Here is a 20,238-nt window from a genome sequence, read left to right as displayed (position 1 = left end):
TAGGTAAGTGAATAAAATCCCAATTTGGTATTTATGTGGAGGAATATGGGATTAATAAATTCACAAGGGGTATTTGTGAATTTTGGAATTTAATTCCATAAAGGAAATTTAATTTTGGAAATAAGGAAAATGGTGGATATTAAATTATTTGAGGAGAATAATTATTTTTTCCCTAAGTTGTGAATTAATGTGGTAATGCCACTTGGAGAGATGAGATTAAACTTGGAAGCCAATGTTAGTGTCTTGTTGTGACACTTGGCATTTTGTGGTTCAAGTATAAATGAGAGATTTAATTAAATGCAAAAGAAAAGTTAATTGGTCTTTCAAGCATTTAATGAGAGGCATAATTATATGGATTAAAGTAAATCCAAAACAAAATGGTAAATGGTCACCATTAATGCCTTGGAAAATATGAGAGTTAAATAAATCAAAAAGGAAAATGGGAAAATGGTCTCCCATTAATGCTTGGGAAAATATGAGATTTATTTAAATGCATAAGAAAGTATTTATGTCTTTCAAGGTGGTCTCTCATGTGATGGTTGGAAAGTGACCAAATTAATAAATAGAAAAGAAATTCTATTTTTGGGATTTAAAGACAAGATCAAGGGTGGGGAAATGGTCTTGAATTTGCAAGGGTTGAGATTAAAAGTCAAAGAGCACATGGATTGTGTTTTCTTGAATGGTGGGGATTTGGTCTTGAAAAAGGAAAAGAAATCTAAGGGTGGAGATTTAAGAAGACCAAATGGCATGGATTGTGCTTTTAATTGAAGGTTGAGATCTTCTCTTGAAAAGTAATTAAAATCCAATGGATGGGATTAAAGAAGACAAAAAGCACTTGGATTGTGCTTCTTAGGAGGGATGAGATTTTCTCTCATAAAGTGGGAAAGATCCAATGATGAGGATTTATTCTTGAAATGTTAGAAATAAGTATAAAAAGGGAAAGATGGCTTTATGCTCAAATTTTTCTCCATTTGTAGAGCTTGGAAGGAGAAGCCTTCCAATGAGGAAAGAAAAGAGAAGAAGAAGAATGAAGGAAAGAAAGAGAGAGAAAGAAGTCTCCCATGGAGGAAAAAGTGAAGAAGAAGAAGTAAGGGGTCAAGGTAAGATCCATTTTTCTTCTCTTTATTTTGGTTTTCTTTGTATGCAAAGTAAGTTCTTGTTGGAATGCCATCTTAGATGGGAGAAGATGATGATGGGAACTCTCTTGAAATGAAGATTGGAAGATTCAAGAATAAGGTAAGGGATAGCCCCATGGGATGGTGGCTTGCAAGTTGTAAGTATGAAGCATGAATTCTATGTGTGCATTGGCATGTTGTTTGTTCTAGGACCTATGGCCATGAGGTTGAGTGGGGTAGGGTAGATTAAAGCCTCAAACCAAGGTGGTTGTGAGGATGTGGAAGCCCTAACCATGTTGCATACATGCATTGGCATCACATTTATTTTCATGTTCATACTATTGTCGTTGCACCCTTATTGAGCTTAATAGCTCATGAGGTTTTTATCCTCACCATGTAGGTATCTCATGTGCAAAAAGGAAGGGATCTTGGAAGGTTAAGCATGCTTGATGAAATGAAGACCCTAAGGAACTCATGTAATTTAGCTTGGGTTTTGGAAGCCTAAGCATGTTGTAAAATATCTTTTTTTATTTAATGTTTGATGTAGCAAACATATTGTAAAACTATATTTCTGTAAAAAGGGAATTTAAGCATCAAGAGGGTTGTGTAAGCTTTGGTTGCAAATTAATGGATGGTTGATGTATGTTATGGAAACATCAAGAGCATCACTTTAAGCCTTAATTTTGGAGAAAAAGAGGCTAAAATTAAGGGAAAATGAAGTTTATTTATTCATTTTAAATTCTGGAAATTTTGGGGTTAGGAGGCCCCAAGAAAGAAAAAAAAAAACAAAGAAGAAGAAGAGAAGTGAAAAAAAGGCAGCAGAGGGCTGCCAGCAAGCAGCTGGCCGCAGGGCGGCCGCGCGCACGCGCGAGCAGGCAGCCGCGCCCGCAGAAGTTATTGATTTACTTTCTATTAAGTAAAGATATCCAGAAGATCGAAGAAAACTCATGTGATCGTTATCAAGCAATACATCGCCATACTTGAGATCACATAAGATACATTGACGAGAAGATCGAATTACACGGTAACCATGCTCGTGAAATGTTATTTGCGGATTATGAATTCTTCTGAATAATTGGGTAGGCATGATGCCTTGCTAGAGGCCAATCTTGTCTTATGTGTTTGTACCGACACATTGCCAACATATTCGGAAGCCTAATGAGTCATACGCAATAGGCACGGTCCCTGGCTTAAACCAGGAGAGTGGACGTATGGTTAAGTGGGACACTTCGGCAAGAAGTTGTGCCGTCGTAGGTTCTTACAGAAAAAGAACAAATAGACGTAATGACGTCGATATGACGAGGAGTCGTCATAATGGAAAGAGTTTCCTAAAAATGGCAATTGATTAAATTAGGAAGGAGTTTCTAATTTAATAATTTTCTATTTGTTGGAGTGACAAATAGGAAATAAAATATTTTTGGGCTTAAGTTAATATTTGGACTAAATTAGATTTAGGCCAAATATTAAATTAAATATTATATTTGGACTAAATTGAATTTGGGCCAAATATTAAAATAAATATTATATTTCGACTAAATTAGATTTGGGCTAAATATTAAATATTATATTTGGACCAAATTAGATTTGGGCTAAATATTAAATATTATATTTGAGCTTGAATTAGATTTTGGCCAAAATATTTTATTTAAACCTATAAAAGGATTTGAGCCATTTAATTATATTTCTAGTTGGACTAGAATAAGCCCACTTAATATTCTAATTAAATTAGAATTAATGAGCTAACCCAATCCATTAGGGTTTTAGAAACCCTAGATATTTCACTATAAATATCCCTTTATGGGTTGCCCAAAATTGTAGTGATTTTTGGTGTCGTTTTTCAAGAGTTGAAAAACGTATTACCGTTCACTCTTCCTATTTCTTTTTGGCATCGATTTGAAACGTGGGCATTCTTTTACCGTCCATACAGAAGCCGCGCAAAAGAGAATGAGCTAGCACTCTTATTCCGCTCTCCTTGCCAACGGATGTATGCCGCGTATCACGAGTTAGAGGCCGGACGCTTGGATGGCTCGAATCTGCGAACGACTCGATAATCTAAAGGTTAGATTTATTTATTTGTTTGTGACTGATTTAATTTCGACGTTGATCCAATTGCCGGGATCGGGGTAAGTTCAAAATTTTGAACTACGCTGTTTACCCTGTAGCGATCTTACTTTACTTTCAGTGGTATCAGAGCCATCGTCGAAATATTTCAATTCCTTACGTGCAGATTCGGTTATGTTGTTATTTACGAAATAATTAAATAATTGTTGTGTTTGTATTTTTTGGATTGCAAAACATTTTTGGGTGAAGGGCAAAAGATCTTGTATGACATGAAAAATGGCGAAACGGGGTTCGGGGTGCATACGGATGCACTGGGGCGTCGAAAGACGAGGCCGAGTGGGGCCCACGCGTGCTAGGCACGGCCTAGGGTGGCCTGGGCTCGCGCAGGGCCCAGCCAGGGGCGGTCTTGCGTGTAGGAGGCCTCAGGCATGGCTGCGCGCACGCAGGACCCCTAGGCGTGGCCCCTCCCGCCCGCACTTGCAGCGGCCGCACGCCAGGCGCGCCCCTTGCCTTTTTGGGCTGCCCAACTGCCTCTCGGCCCCCCTGCTCCCTCGGGCTTCAATTTGACCCTTCCCTGGGGTACACGTGAAGCACCCGGGCTGACCCTTCGGTGGCCCAATGCATTCCGTTCCCTTAGGTGGGGCCCGACCAAATTGTTTGGCTATTTTTTATTATTTTTATCCAATCCATAAGTGTATGACACCTATGGGCCGTGATTTAAAATGGGCCAGGGCCGTTAATTGGGTTATTTATTAATTATTGGGCTGCTAATGTATGTTTGACATGCATTGGTTGATTTAAGGCCTGTTGAGCCTTGTTAGTTAGACTAATGGATGGAGCCCAAGCCCAGCACAATTAAAACAATTTTGTTTTTCCAAAATTATACAAATTTTTAATTTATTGAAAGCGTTTCATTAAGATTGAAATAGATGCGACAATTAATTAACATAATTATGAATGAATCAATTAGATTGATTGCATGGGTGTATGGTATGGATCAAGTCGACCATTTATTTTATGTTGGGAATGAATGCTTGTAAATTTGGTTTTTAAAATAGGGCCTGCGTGTCCTGCCTCTCTTATACTCTGATGTACATTCTCTTCTCTTCTCACTCCCCCCGAATGTAATTCGGGGTTTCTGATTCTATGTAATGTATGTAGAATAGAATAAAGTAGTGATAGTTGTAGTTTGTATGAAGAGCAAGAGATGGAGCTAAATTGAAGATTAGATTCGAAGACCAACAAAGGCTTGAAGAATGTGCTTGTGAAGCAAGATGTGATTCTTCACCTAGGTTTGACCCACTAGCTTCCTTTCTATGGCTCAAGGGGACTAGCCGTAGTTATCCATACCATACACCGGTTTGAGTCGTTTATTATGCATGATTAATTTGATTAATTTCATGTGATGAGACCTAAATAAATAAATAATAAATCCCTCATTAATATTAACCCAACTTGCTTTCCATCATTATGAAGTATTAGGTTTCTAGTTGGCACTTGATTTGTTGAGTCACTCAAGGTCATGTGTCACCTAAGATTCCTATGTTTCATGGGCCATGAGATGTCCCTGAATGATGGGTTCGACTTAACTAGAAAGGTGGGGTCTGTTGAGTCACTCAAGGCCTTACTGAGTATAGAGGCAAAGATTGGGAGACACATAAGATGTGCTTGACAAGGAGTTGTCAACCCAATGAATCTAGGAGTTACATGGAGATGCAATTGGTAGCAAGTACCTACCTAATCGATCCTAGCACAATTTGTTGAGTCACTCAAGGTTGTGTGAAGGAAGATGGGATCTTAGCCCGCTAGGAAATCTTCCAACGGGATTTCCCGAGTTATGTCTTGAGGGTGGCAAACTAGTAGAAAATAGTGGGAGCAATAATAAAATGTTACTTCTTGCAATTTATGATTTTGTAATTTAATATGATTATAATAATATCTCTATTCAGTTGTTGATCCAGAATGTCTGGAAACATGTCGATAAGATCGATACTCGAGGGCCACTAATACCGTCAACGAGACTAATTTCTATAACTGGGAGATCATCTTGAGGATGGTCCTCATATATGATAAGATTCTCTATGCGATAGAGAGATATCTTCTTACGAAGCCACCAGTTAAGGAAATAGTAGCACATAAGGCCTGGGCGATGCACAAGGGTGATATGATCATCGCTTGGTATATCGTCTTGGTTGCCATTAAGATCATGGCTAGGCTCAAGGATCATTTGTTGAGAAGTATGTCATGGAGATGATATGTTTTATCAATAGGTTGCTAGAGCTAAACTTGGGTATGGATGCAGAAACTTACCCTAGATTTGGTGCTACAGTCCCTCCCTAACAGTTATGGAAAAGACTCTTGGAGAGTGGTCGTCCATACTAAGGGAGACCAAACCTAAAATTGATTATAGGTTAAGGGAAGTGTTCTCTTAGCTGAAGGGCCTAAAGAGCACAGGGGCAAGCCTAAGAGTAAGAAAGCCAAAAGGAAAAAGAGTTCTTCCATAACGCAATCTGAAAAAGTCCAGAAGACTAAAACCTAAAAGGCTAAATAGGATGCAATCTATTTCCACTATGATAAACCTGGAGGTGTAGAGTAAGAAGAGTTCTACTCAGGACACTTCAAGTATTTATGTTATTGGAATTAATCGATCTACTTCTGATCAGTCCACATGGGTATTAGATACTAGATCTAATGCTCATATTCACACTTTCGTGTATGGGTTTAGGAGTATGAGAAGATTAATAATGGGAGAAGTGTACCTGCACATGAGAAATGGATCAAGAGTTGTTCCATTAGTTGTAGGGACCTATTTATTAACATTGCCCATAAGGCTTGTATTAGAGTTACATAACTGTTACTATAATCCTAGTTTGACTAGGAATATAATTTCTAATTTTTGTTTGACAATGATGGATATTCATTTTTTATTTAAAGGACAATAGTTGTTCGTTTTATAAAAATGAGTTATTTTATGGTAAAGCAACAATATGTAATGGTTTGTATGTCCTTGATGTTGATACTCCTATCAGTAACATAAATACTAAGCGACTTAAATCAGATGATTTAAATAGCACTTATTTATGGCATTGTCGCCTTAGCCATATAAATGAGACTCGCACATCCAACTTGTATAGAGATGGATATCTCGGCACATTTGATTATGAATCATATGGTGCTTGTGAATCTTGTTTACTTGGCAAGATGACTAAGTCTCTTTTTAAAGTAAAGGGAGGCTACATAAGTGCTAGGGCTTGTGCACATTGATGTGTGGGCCCATATCCACCCAGGCTTGAGGTGGGTATGTCTACTTCATAACCTTTACTGATGATAGATCATGTTTTGGTTATGTGTATCTAATAGGACACAAATCTAAGGCTTTTTGAAAAGTTCAAATAATTCAGATTTGAAGTAGAGAAACAAACTGATAAAAGTATCAAAGTACTTCGATCAGATCGAGATGGTGAATACTTGAACAGTGAGTTTCTAAATCATTTGAAGCAAAATGAGATTCTCTCACAATGGACTCCACCTGGAACATCAGAGATGAATGGTGTGTCTAAAGGAGGAATAGGACCTTGTTGGACATGGTCTGGTCCATGATGAGTCGCGCTGAACTCCTTATTTTATTTTGGGGATACACACTCCTCACCGCGATTTTTGTTTTGAACAGGGTTCCAAGTAAATCAGTTACTCAGACTCCATATAAGATATGAAAAAGAAAGAAGCCAAATTTGTCTTTCCTTAAGATTTGGGGTTGTCAAATTTATGTTTAAACGTATTGGCAGTAATAAGCTACAACCCAAATCGATGAGATATCTGTTTGTGGGATATCCAAATGGATATTACTTTTACCACCCATATGAACAAAAGGTGTTTTGTTGCCAACCATGTGGTATTCCTTGAGAAGGAATTCTTAGATGCTGTGGCTAGTGGGAGGAATGTTAAGCTCTAATAAGATTCGAGACAAACCACAAACAAATACTCCCCTCCAGGAACTTGAGAAAGATCAGACATAAGAAGTTGTGTCAACTCCCTAACCTTCTACATAATAACCTCGTAGGTCGATGAGGGTTCATCGCGAGTAAGAGAGACATGGATTTCTCATCTTGGCACATGGAGATGTGCTTCTAGCTGTGAACGATGAGCCTACTACCTATGATGAGGCAATGTCTGACATTGATTTTGGGTTATGGCAGATGGATGACAAAACAACTTTCCTTAAAGGAAACTTGGTTGAGGATATGTATTTAACACAGCCTGACGGTTTTGTTACTCATAAACATGCAAATAAGATTTGCAACTTGCAAAGGTCCATTTATGGACTAAGGCAAGCATCCCGAAGTTAGAATCAATGTTTTGATGAAAAGATCAAAAAGTTTGATTTTTCACAAAAGGGAAGTTGATCCTTGTGTTTACAAGAAGGTTAGTGGGAGCGTGATGGTTCTTTTAGTCCTATATGTGGACAATATATTGCTCATAGGGAATGGTGGTCCCATGATGCAATTAGTTAAAAGATGGCTTTCAAAATATTTTTTCCATGAAGGACTTGTTCGAAGCAGCCTATATTCTGGGAATACAGATCTATAGAGATAGATCCATGAGGTTGCTAGCACTCTCCCATAGTGCGTACATTGACAGGGTGCTAAAGAAGTTTAGCATGGAAGATTCTAGGAGGAGAAGTCTTCCCATGTCACATGGAATACATCTCTCCAAGGCTATGTGTTTGAAGACACAAGATGAGAGAGATAGGATGAGTTGAGCACCATATGCCTTGGCTATTGGCTCGATCATGTATGCCATGTTATGTATGAGGCCTGATATCGCATATACTTTGAGCATATGTAGTAGATATCAAGCTGATCCAGGTTAGAAACACTGGATTGCTGTGAAAACCATTCTTAAGTACTTGTGAAGTACTAAAGAGATGTTTTTTGTCATATGGAGAATGAGAGCATACCATGAAGGGGTTCATGGATGCCAGTTTCCAATTCGACCATGATGATTTTAAATCACGTGCAGTCGAAATTCATATTCTGCCTATATGGCTGGGCTATGAGTTGGAAGAGTTCCAACAAGAGATAGTGGCAGATTCAACAACTGAAGTCGAATACATAACAACCTTCGAAGCAGCTAAGGAGGTTGTATGGATCCGTAAGTTCACTTATGAACTTAAAGTCGTGTCCAGTATTGTTGATCCAATAATAGTTATTGGGATAACAATGGAGCCATCGCGTAAGAGAAGGAACCACGGTCTCATCAACGGACCAAATTTGTATTGCAATATCACCATATGATAATGGAGATTATCAGCTGAAGTGACATATATAGAGAAAGTGTCGACGGATGACAACGTCGTAGATCCCTTGACTAAAGCTCTATCCTAGGAGAAACATGAAAGTCATGTTCGATCATCAGGTATAAGATACATGAGTGATTGGCTCTAGTTCAAGTGGGAGAATGTTAGTGTAGGTGCTCTATGTTGGAAATGTATGCCCTAAAGACACGTTTTGTTTAATTTATGGTAATGATGTTTCTTTTATTCAGTTTATGGCACATATATTATTTGCATTTAATTGTTGGAAAAGTGTCCATGCTATTAAGTAAGTGATTCATGTAATGGGTCGTTCTTCACAGTTAGGCATGAATCATGGGTACTTAATAAGCAAGAAAATATTACTCTTGATCTTTTGATAGAACTGGGCATTCTATCATGATAAGATCATTGTGCAATAGATCCTAATGGAGGATGGCTTGCCTTAGCCAGTAAACAGTCTGTTTACTCTAATTGTACAAGCGCATTCAGAATGCGTAGAGTGGACCTGTGATAGAAGCTAATGACAAAGTACTAATTATCATGGAGCTAGTCTATCACTGCTACTACGTGGACGAGTACTCTAATACTTGAGTATTGGTTGGTGGTCTAGTGAACCTAGAGCTATATTCTTAGATTCACTGTAGGTGAGGTCTATCAAAGATCAATAACCTTTTGAGTTGGGAGTATGGTTTCTAATTAGCCAAGACAAACTGATACAAGATAGTTTCTGTGATTCACCCCCTTGTGATTGTCCAAGAATAATCAAATAATCCAGGGCCTTGGGAACGTGACTTAAGAGTGTGTGCTTCTGGGTAGCTCCCAGTGATAAGCAAGTACATTCGAGTAGTCACGGATTATTGGACTAGTGATCTAAGGATGGTAGAAATCATTTAGAGAGGTGTTAGTACATTATTCCTTTCTAAATGATGGGTGCTACGTAGAGGGGTATTTTCGTCATTACACTAGTAGGTCAAAGACATGGCATATGCAAAATTATTCGTGGGGTCAGTGTTACCATATGGTGATAGTTGGAACACTTAGAATGACAAAATATAGCTACTAGGTAGCAGGGATATTTTGGTCATTTTAGTAGTCGTGAATAATTTGTCTTTTGGTCCCCGGGGTAGCTCGATATAACTCATGTATTTTTTAATACATTTGGCTTGTTGGATGAATTACATTGAGAGAAAATTATTTTATTCAGAATGGTCCATAATTAATTGGGCTAGAATAAAATAATAGTTCATTAGGGTTTTTAATTAATTAATTGGGCTAACCCAATTAGAAAATTAATTAAATGATCTTGGCCCATTAGGGTTTGGCCCATTAGGGTTTTAACCCTAGGGTTCTCCCTATATATTCTCTCCTTATTTGTTTTTCCATCCAAGTCATTTTTTCTCTTCTTCACCGAAGAGAGGCCACGAGTTCGAGTCATACTTCGAAAGATCGAAAGAGAGTCTTCAATTTCTAATGCGAAGGAGCCGAAGGATTGCAGGACAGCCGTCGTCTCCACCAAGAGAAGAAGCTCCCGCCCATCCTCCGCCTGTCGCCTCATTCCGTCCGGTAATCCGTAGGAAAAGTAAGTTTCCTAGATTCTAATCAATACGAGGAACCTTTTTTTTTTAAAAAACGCTTCCGTTGCATGCCATGTATCCTCGTTTATGATCCTTCACTCTAGACCCAATCAGATTGGGCATATTGTACATTGACAATTGTAATCATGTTTATTAGTTGAATAAGGAGTTGTTCAAATTTACAAGAAGTCATTCTATTAGTTTCTTGTTATTCTTATAATAACCGAATGAAATTAGATAGAAGTTCATATGATGTATACTATGAATAATCTATAAAGATATGAAATGATACATCACAGTTTCTAGACATCATTAAACATCCCAAGTCGTAGCAATGTCAACAATAGACAATGACAATTGTGGTAAGACTTGTATGTGCTATGTTTTTGCTATGTGATAGCAATGGGGGTTTCACACCCATAGGCATGGGGATACCTAGATAAGTACATAGGTGACCAATGTTGGAGAACGTGTCACTGGACATAACTCGCCATGAGAATCCATTTTGATTATATGTTGATGGTATTCTCATACGAGATGGGTGTAACTAATCCTTGGACCTAAGATTGTCACGGTCATCTCATAAGAAGACCGGTATGCTTTGACATCGTTTCGATGGGCTTAGACAAAGGCTACACGTGGGCAATCATTGGGTATATCGTGAGGCTTATGGAGATGGGTGTATAACTAAGATGGGACTCGTCTATCCCTTGATAGAGGATGATGTATCTAAGGCGCCTTCGGTGGATATTCACTTTAAATCCATGGCCATGGTAAAAGAGATCAATAAGGAGTTATTGATTTACTTTCTATTAAGTGAAGATATCCAGAAGATCGAAGAAAACTCATGTGATCGTTATCAAGCAACACATCGCCATACTTGAGATCACATAAGATACATTGACGAGAGGATCGAATTACACGGTAACCATGCTCGTGAAATGTTATTTGCGGATTATGAATTCTTCTGAATAATTGGGTAGGCATGATGCCTTGCTAGAGGCCAATCTTGTCTTATGTGTTTGTACCCACACATTGCCAACATATTCGGAAGCCTAATGAGTCATACGCAATAGGCACGGTTCCTGGCTTAAACCAGGAGAGTGGACGTATGGTTAAGTGGGACACTTCGGCAAGAAGTTGTGCCGTCGTAGGTTCTTACAGAAAAAGAACAAATAGACGTAATGACGTCGATATGACGAGGAGTCGTCATAATGGAAAGAGTTTCCTAAAAATGGCAATTGATTAAATTAGGAAGGAGTTTCTAATTTAATAATTTTCTATTTGTTGGAGTGACAAATAGGAAATAAAATATTTTTGAGCTTAAGTTAATATTTGGACTAAATTAGATATGGGCCAAATATTAAATTAAATATTATATTTGGACTAAATTGGATTTGGACCAAATATTAAAATAAATATTATATTTCGACTAAATTAGATTTGGGCCAAATATTAAATATTATATTTGGACCAAATTAGATTTGGGCTAAATATTAAATATTATATTTGGGCTTGAATTAGATTTCGGCCAAAATATTTTATTTAAACCTATAAAATGATTTGGGCCATTTAATTATATTTCTAATTGGACTAAAATAAGCCCACTTAATATTCTAATTAAATTAGAATTAATGGGCTAGCCCAATCCATTAGGGTTTTAGAAACCCTAGGATATTTCACTATAAATATCCCTATATGGGTTACCCAAAATTGTAGTGATTTTTGGTGTCATTTTTCAAGAGTTGAAAAATGTATTGCCGTTCACTCTTCCCGTTTCTTTTTGGAATCGATTTGAAACGTGGGCGTTCTTTTACCGTCCATACACAAGCCGCGCAAAAGAGAAGGAGCTAGCACTCCTATTCCGCTCTCCTTGCCAACGTACGCGTGCCGCGTATCACAAGTTAGAGGCCGGACGCTTGGACGGCTCGAATTAGCGAACGACTCGATAATCTAAAGGTTAGATTTATTTATTTGTTTGTGAATGATTTAATTTCGACGTTGATCCAATCGTCGGGATTGAGGTAAGTTCAAAATTTTGAACTACGTTGTTTACCCCGTAGCGATCTTGCTTTACTTTCATCACCATCGTTGGCGTCAAGCTTCCCTTCGGAAAGGTTTACCAATCCCGAGCTATTGACTTACTATTGCTTTAGTCAGGTAGTTGCTCCTTACAGTCGAGACCTACTTGGCCAGCGATTGTCGAACCACTCCAGAATTAGAGATCTATGTTTGCATCTCTTCTCTAGTTTGCAGCAAAGTGCACCCTAGGTCATCTCTCACAAGGAGCCTCACTTTCTTCTACCAACAAAGGAGAACCAACATAACCAACGGTTTATTTGGGGGGGGGGGGGGGTTTTGACAGAAAACTAATTAACAAAATAGAAAGATAAAGATGATGAAAAATCAGTAAAAGATATGCAACCGGCTGTGTATTTGTCTCCTATGTGGAATCTTCCTTGTCCAACCTATATGTCTTGGCTTGCTAGATGTTTTGATCTCCGGAAAACAAACTCAAAGCATCCCCAACAACCGTCCAAGGATTAGAATGATTGGAAATAACAAAATGAATGCAGAAATCTCTTGCAAACAAAATGCAACCATTCACTCTCTATTCAACCTATCCGGACCTATGCAAGAACAACCGTTCAAGCACATAATATTCATTTCCGAGATGTTATACCAACCGGCTATAACATTCTGTTCTCTTAAGCATTTAACAGAAAATGAAACAATGCAAGTTCACACAAACCTGCCATGAACTCCATGCATTCACAAATCTGCTCAAACTAAACCAAATAGAAATGAATAAGAAACAAACAACAAACCAGATTCTTGTAGCTCATCCGGGACTCAAATTCCACATGGATTCAAGACACACAACCGGTTACAAAATGTTCTAGCCTATCATTACAGCAAGGAAAACAGAATGGAACAAAAGATGTAGAAAACAGAAAAATGCTACAATAACAAAAACGGGCAGAATCCTCTCTATTTTCTCCTCTCCTTCTATATCATCCTCCCTGAAAATTAATGCTAAGAGGCCTTAAATACATGGCTAAGAAAGGAAAGCTAGGAAGGCTAGGGTTGGGCCTGGCCCAACAGAAAACAAGTAAGCCCAAAAACAGCATAATTTGAGTAGCCCAAGTTTGCTCCTTGAAAGTAAGCCCAAGCTCCTTTAGTGAGCCACTTCTCTAGCCCATCCAATATTCCCTAAAGCCTGGATCCATAGAGGTAAGATAGAAAATAGTGTAAGGACAATTTGAAGCATAATAAAATAGAAACAATGAAATATCAGCAAAAATTACTTCAAATGGCCTAATAAGAATGAAGTGAAATGCCAAAATATGGTATAAATATGCATGCTATCAATTCCCCCATACTTAGACTTTTGCACTCCTGGGCAAAACACTAGACTCTATGACTCAAGAATAGAAATGTGGAAAAACACAAATTAGATGCAAGGTAGGTAACTCTTCAAGAATTCATCATTCAAAGATCATCTTTCCTCTACTTCCAAGAAAACAAGTGACATGGCAATTCATTCAATAAGACAAATCAAAAGTAGAAGCCTCTCACAGGACAAGTGTATGCTCAAAAATCTCTCAAGAGGTGGTGGTGACTGTTTTGCTCAAATTCACCCAATCACAATTCCACTACCATAAGCTTGTTTATCTTCTCAATCTCCACTATCCATGTCAAATGCATGCCACAAATCAAAAGGACTTATTCAGGGTTGTAATGTGGGGAAGAAAGAAATGGAAAGACAACAATGAAGGAAAACATGCCTTAGGTTGAGAAAACATTTCATGCAACTCCAAGATCAAGAGATAGAATTTCCAAGCATTATGAAGAACATTGCATCTTTATTCGGTTGAGTGCGTTTTACGCTCTGTCTCAACTTTGCTTTCTTCTTTTTCTCATCAATTTTTTTTTTTTTTTTTTTTTTTTTTGAAAGAGGTGAGTGCGTTTTCCTTCTCACCATTCTATCCTTTTCTTGCTTTTCTTTTTCTGTTTCATGGATGCAAATGGCCTTTGGCCTTATGACTTGCTTGATGAATTCAATCTCTCTCACTAGAATGCACTTAATATTCCTCTTCCTAAGGTTGGAAGGTCCAAAAAGGTGTATGAAAATGAAGGGTAATAATGATGGCTCTAAGTGGCAAGCGAAAGGGATTGATTGCTTTTGAATTTTTTTTTTTTTTGTTTTTGTTTTTGTTTTTTTTTTTTTTTTGAATGAGAAAAATGGCCAAATGGGGACAAGAAAGAATGCCTTAATCATGTTTGAGTCATGCATGAACAAATATAGCCTCAACCAAGAATCAAAACAAGTTCTAGAGTGGAGATCATGATAGGTGAATGCACACACAAGAAAGACAATAGGCTCAAAATCCTCACGGCTGTAGACTACCCAATCAATCTATCAAATTAAACTCATTGCCAAATTACTTGAAATCAAGGAAGATAAGATTGAAGTTCTAATCATGCTGGGTTCTTTTAGACTTAATTGCTTAACTTGCATTTCCACGCAAAACAGACTCAACTAAACCCAAGAAAAAGAAATATGAAAAGATAAAGAAAATGTTGCTAAAATAAGAATGCTGCCTCCCCCCACACTTAGACTTTACATTGCCCTCAATGTAAACATGCAATTCCAATCAAGAATAAGACAAGTAAATGTAAAATACTAGGGAGAGAGAAACAGCCTGATGTATCAAATGTAGGTGGCGTTGAGGAGATGCAGCTCCTCCACAATATGCTCCTGAAAGCTCTCGTAGAATGGCTTAAGTCGCTGCCCGTTCACTGTGAATTGCTTTGCATTGGACTCGTCCTTGATTGCAACTGCACCAAAGGGAAAAACATGAATAACTATGAAAGGACCAGTCCAACGAGAACGTAACTTACCAGGCATCAACTTTAGACGAGAATTGTATAGCAGAACTTTCTGGCCAACTTCGAATGTCTTCCTCACAATAAGCTTGTCATGCACAGCCTTGGTCTTCTCCTTGTAGATGCGTGAGTTCTCATATGCGTCCATCCTAATCTCCTCAAGCTCTTGAAGTTGGAGCTTTCTTTGGGACCCCGATTGACTGATGTCCATATTGCATTGCTTCACCGCCCAATATGCCTTATGCTCCACCTCCACCGGCAAGTGACACGCTTTTCCAAAAACCAACCTGTAGGGGGACATGCCGATGGGGGTTTTGTAGGCGGTGCGGTAGGCCCATAACGCATCTTCTAATCTCTTGCTCCAGTCTTTCCTATTGGGCTGGACAGTCTTCTCCAAAATCTGCTTGATTTCCCTATTTGAGACTTCAGCTTGCCCATTAGTCTGTGGATGATAAGGAGTCACCACTTTGTGTATTACCCCATACTTACGAAGTAGGGTGTCCATCTTTCTATTGCAAAAGTGGGATCCTTGGTCACTGATGATGGCCCTAGGCATGCCAAACCTGCAAAAGATGTGAGAACGAACAAAATCTGCAACCACAGAAGCATCATCAGTCCTGGTGGCTTTAGCTTCCACCCACTTAGAAACATAATCCACAGCTAATAGAATGTACAAATAACCAAATGACACAGGAAATGGACCCATGAAGTCAATACCCCAAACATCGAAGATTTCACAAAACAATAAGGGTTGTTGAGGCATTTCATTCCTACGTGATATAGTGCCTGTGTGTTGGCAACGTGTGCAATTCTTACAGAACTCATATGAATCCTTAAAGAGAGAAGGCCAATATAATCCAGAATCTAGGACTTTCCTAGCTGTACGTTGGGGACCAAAGTGACCACCACATGCAAGTGTGTGACAAAAATTTAAGACAGATGCAAACTCATGGTTAGGCACACATCTCCTAATGACCTGGTCACTACACATGCGCCACAGATAGGGATCATCCCACACATAATACCGAGCCTGACTCTTAAATTTATTTAGCTGTTCCTTCTTAAAATATGCAGGTAGTTCAGAAGCAACTAAATAGTTCACCAAATCAGCATACCAGGGCTCAACACCGTGAATGTGGTATAATAACTCATCTGGGAAATCATCCCTGATAGGCTGGGAGTCCATGACTGTGGAATCTGAAGAAGGAGGGACCCTGCTCAAATGATCAGCTACTAGGTTCTCGGCCCCACTCTTGTCTTTTATCTCCACATTGAACTCCTGAAGTAGGAGCATCCATCATATCAACCGGGGCTTAGCATCGGGCTTCTTCAATAGGTATTTCAAGGCTGCATGGTCAGAAAACACGACAACATTAGAACCCAGAAGATAGGAGCGAAATTTATCTAAAGCAAACACAATAGCTAAAAGCTCCTTCTCAGTCGTGGTGTAGTTTGCTTGAGCAGCATCCAAGGTGCGCGAGGCATAGGCAATGACATGTGACTTCTTCTCCACACGCTGTGAAAGGACGGCACCCACTGCAAAGTTGGAGGCGTCGCACATCAACTCGAAGGGCAACTCCCAGTCGGGTGGCTGTATGATGGGTGGAGAAATCAATCGACTCTTCAGTTCCTCGAATGCCCGCTTGCACTGTTCATCAAAGTGGAAGGTCACTTCTTTCTGGAGAAGGTGGGAAAGTGGAAGTGCAATCTTGCTGAAATCCTTGATGAATCTCCTGTAAAATCCTGCATGGCCAAGGAAAGAACGCACCTCTCTCACAGAGGTGGGGTAAGGCAATGAAGCAATAACATCAACCTTAGACCGATCCACTTCTATACCCTTCTTAGATAGAACATGCCCTAAAACAATTCCTTGTTCTACCATGAAATGACATTTTTCGAAATTTAAAACAAGGTTCTTTTCAATGCATCTCTCTAGGACTCTACCCAAGCTAACCAAGCAATCATCAAAAGAAGTACCATAAACTGAAAAATCATCCATGAATACTTCCATGCAATGCTCTAGAAAATCTGAAAATATACTTACCATGCATCGCTGAAAGGTACCTGGAGCATTACATAGACCGAAAGGCATTCTTCTATAAGCGAATGTGCCAAAGGGGCAGGTGAAGGTGGTCTTCTCCTGATCCTCTGGGGCTATGCAAATCTGAAAGTATCCGGAAAAACCATCAAGGAAACAATAGTGTGACTTACCAGCCAACCTCTCCAACATCTGATCAATGAATGGGAGGGGGAAATGATCTTTTCTGGTTGCTTGGTTCAGCTTTCTATAATCAATGCAGACTCTCCAACTGTTCTGCACTCTCATGGGGATGAGCTCATTGTGCTCATTTGGGACCACCGTGATGCCCGTCTTTTTTGGAACAACCTGCACGGGACTCACCCACTTGCTGTCAGAAATAGGGTAAATAATACCGGCTGCAAGTAATTTACTTACCTCCTGTTTTACCACATCAAGGATGGTTGGGTTAAGTCTTCTTTGAGGCTGCCTTGCTGGTTTTGCTCCTTCCTCCAATAAGATACGGTGCATGCAAACAGATGGGCTGATTCCAGTTATGTCCGCTAAAGTCCACCCAATTGCTTTCTTATTATTTTTCAGCACATCCAGCAACTTTCTCTCTTGGTCAGGCTGCAAGTTGTTTGCAATGATGACTGGCAGCTTCTCATCTTTCTCCAAGAATGCATACTTGAGGTGCTGAGGCAAAGGCTTGCACTGAATGGTGGGTGGCTGCTGCAAAGAGGGGGCTGATCTATTTGACTGGAACTCTAACTCCAAGGCACTATCAACCTGCTCAACAAGGTTAGCAGCACTATCTTCCACTTGGGAAATGTTAGCATCAAAATCAAACTCATGTCTATGCAAAAATTCAGCAATCTCTAAGCATGCAGCACATTGAGTCTCTCCATCACTACAATTAGTGCAATTAGTGCAATTAATCGTATCTGGGAACTCATGCACAGTGGGGAATTCATCAATTAAATCAGAAGACTCAGAACATGCTTCATTCACTAACAGGTCAACTCTATTTACTTGAAAAGTGGAATGATCCTCGGCAGGGAATTTCATGGCATCAAGTATCTTGAAGTTAATTGTGTTACCAGCAAATTCCATGGAAAGTGTACCCTCATGCACATTGATAATAGTTCTAGCAGTTTTTAAGAATGGTCTCCCTAGGATCAAGGGTGCATGCTCAAGTGTGCTGTTATCTTCCATATTCAAAACATAAAAATCTGCTGGAAAGATTAAATCCTTAACCTTAACCAGCACATCTTCTAGGACTCCAGTGGGGTGTGCAGTACTTCTATTGGCCAGTTGGACAACCACTCCTGTTGGCTTCAAAGGACCACACTGCAATGAAGCATAAATAGAGTTAGGCATGACATTAATGGATGCACCTAAATCTAGTAAAGCATTGCTAAATTGCATGTCTCCTATAGTACAAGGAATGGAGAACATCCCTGGATCTTTACACTTTGCTGGCATGGCAGGTTGGATAAGGGCAGAGACATTTCTCCCAAGGTTGATCTTCTCATTCCCCATAAGCTTCCTCTTGTGAGTACACAAATATTTGAGAAATTTTGCATACTTGGGGATCTGTCTAATGGCTTCAAGGAGGGGGATGTTGACTTCAACTTTCTGGAATGTTTCCAGAATCTCTTTATCCACTTCGGCCTCTGCTCTTTTCTTGTTTTGTGTTGCTCGATGTGGGAATGGCAGGGGCTGGATGTTGGAAGACTCTCCTTGTTCTTGATAGCTGGAGTTTGGTTGCTTGGCTTCTTGGATTGAGGAGGGTTGCTGCTCTTTGCTACCCTCTACATGCTGCTCCTCTACATGTTGCTCCATGTTTGATGATGGTGGAAGGGTTGGGATGATCACTTCTTTCCCACTTCGAAGCATGATGGCACTAACATTACCCCTTGGATTGGCAACTAGTTGTGAAGGAAGCTGCCCCGAACCTTGACTCCTTAACTCATTGATGTTTGTGGCTAGCTGGCCTATTTGGGTCTCCAAATTTTGAATTGTGGTTTCTGTTTTCTGTTGGAATTGGAGTGTGTTGGCTGCTAGTTGCTTAACAAGATCATCTAAGGTAGGTTCTGACTTGGGTAATGGTGGTGCTTGTTGCATGGCTTGATTCTGCCTTGGTGGTGGAGCATGGTTGCTTGAAATTGAAGGATGGAACCTCTGCTGAAATGGTTGATTCTGGTATGGCTGCTGTTGGTGCACATGTTGATTGGAAGGGTTTCCATATCTGAGGTTTGGATGGTCTCTCCAACTTGGATTGTAGGTGGCTGAGTATGGATCATACTTGTGTTGTGGATGCTGCTGGAAAGGTGGATTGTGCTGCTGGAAAGGTCTACCAGGGAAGATGCCAGCAACAGATTCATTATTTTCTTGCAACTGTGGGCATTGATCTGTTGTATGGGATGGCAAGGAGCAAATGCCACAAAGCTGGGGTTGCTTTCTCTCTAATGCCAACTGCCTGACCATGGAAGCCAATTCCTCAAGCTTGTTTTCCATCCTTTGCTGGTCCATAGTGGCAGCCACATTGACTTCATTGATGGCTTTTGTAGGAGTGTTAATTCTGGTGCCAAATTGCTGGGCATTTTGTGCCATCTTTGATATCAGCTCTTGTGCAGCTGCTGGGGTCTTCTCTGCCAAAGCTCCTCCACTTGCAGCATCTACCAAGTACCTGTCCATGGGGATTAGACCTTCATAGAGATACTGAATTAGGAGTTGGTCACTTATCTGATGGTGAGGACAGCTGGAACACAACTTCTTGAACCTCTCCCAATACTCATGTAGAGTTTCACCACTCATCTGCCTTATACCACAAATTTCCTTCCTTATTGATGCTGTTCTGGAGGCTGGAAAGAATTTTTCCAGGAAGATCCTTTTCAATCCATCCCAGCTGGTAATGGCAGCTGGTGGCAGGTAGTAGAGCCAATCCTTGGCTGATCCATCAAGTGAGAATGGGAAGGCTCTCAGCTTGATTTGCTCTTCATCTACTCCTTGTGGCCGCATGGTTGAGCAAACAACATGAAATTCTTTTAGATGCTTGTGCGGATCCTCTCCTGCAAGACCATGAAACTTGGGCAACAAGTGGATTAGTCCAGATTTTAGTTCAAAGTTAGCATCCAACTGTGGGTATTGAATACATAGGGGCTGGTAATGCACATCAGGTGCAGCCAGCTCTCTAATGGTTCTACCATCCAAATGACCATTATTTCCATTATTTCCATTACCATGATTTCCATGATTTCCATT

At 39.6% G+C, this 20,238-nt stretch overlaps 1 non-coding gene across 1 annotated transcript; it reads left to right on the top strand.

The window, feature by feature from the left end:
- Positions 1-19,717: 19,717 nt before the first annotated feature.
- Positions 19,718-19,822, top strand: LOC127805405 (small nucleolar RNA R71). The gene has a single exon (XR_008024136.1). It is a non-coding gene; the product is annotated as a small nucleolar RNA R71 (small nucleolar RNA).
- The last annotated feature ends 416 nt before the right edge of the window (positions 19,823-20,238 follow it).

The sequence above is a fragment of the Diospyros lotus genome, chromosome 6 (assembly GCF_014633365.1).
Source record: "Diospyros lotus cultivar Yz01 chromosome 6, ASM1463336v1, whole genome shotgun sequence".
NCBI classification, from domain to species: domain Eukaryota; kingdom Viridiplantae; phylum Streptophyta; class Magnoliopsida; order Ericales; family Ebenaceae; genus Diospyros; species Diospyros lotus.
Note: the sequence above shows the minus strand (reverse complement) of the source record. Positions and strands in the feature narration are given on the sequence as shown.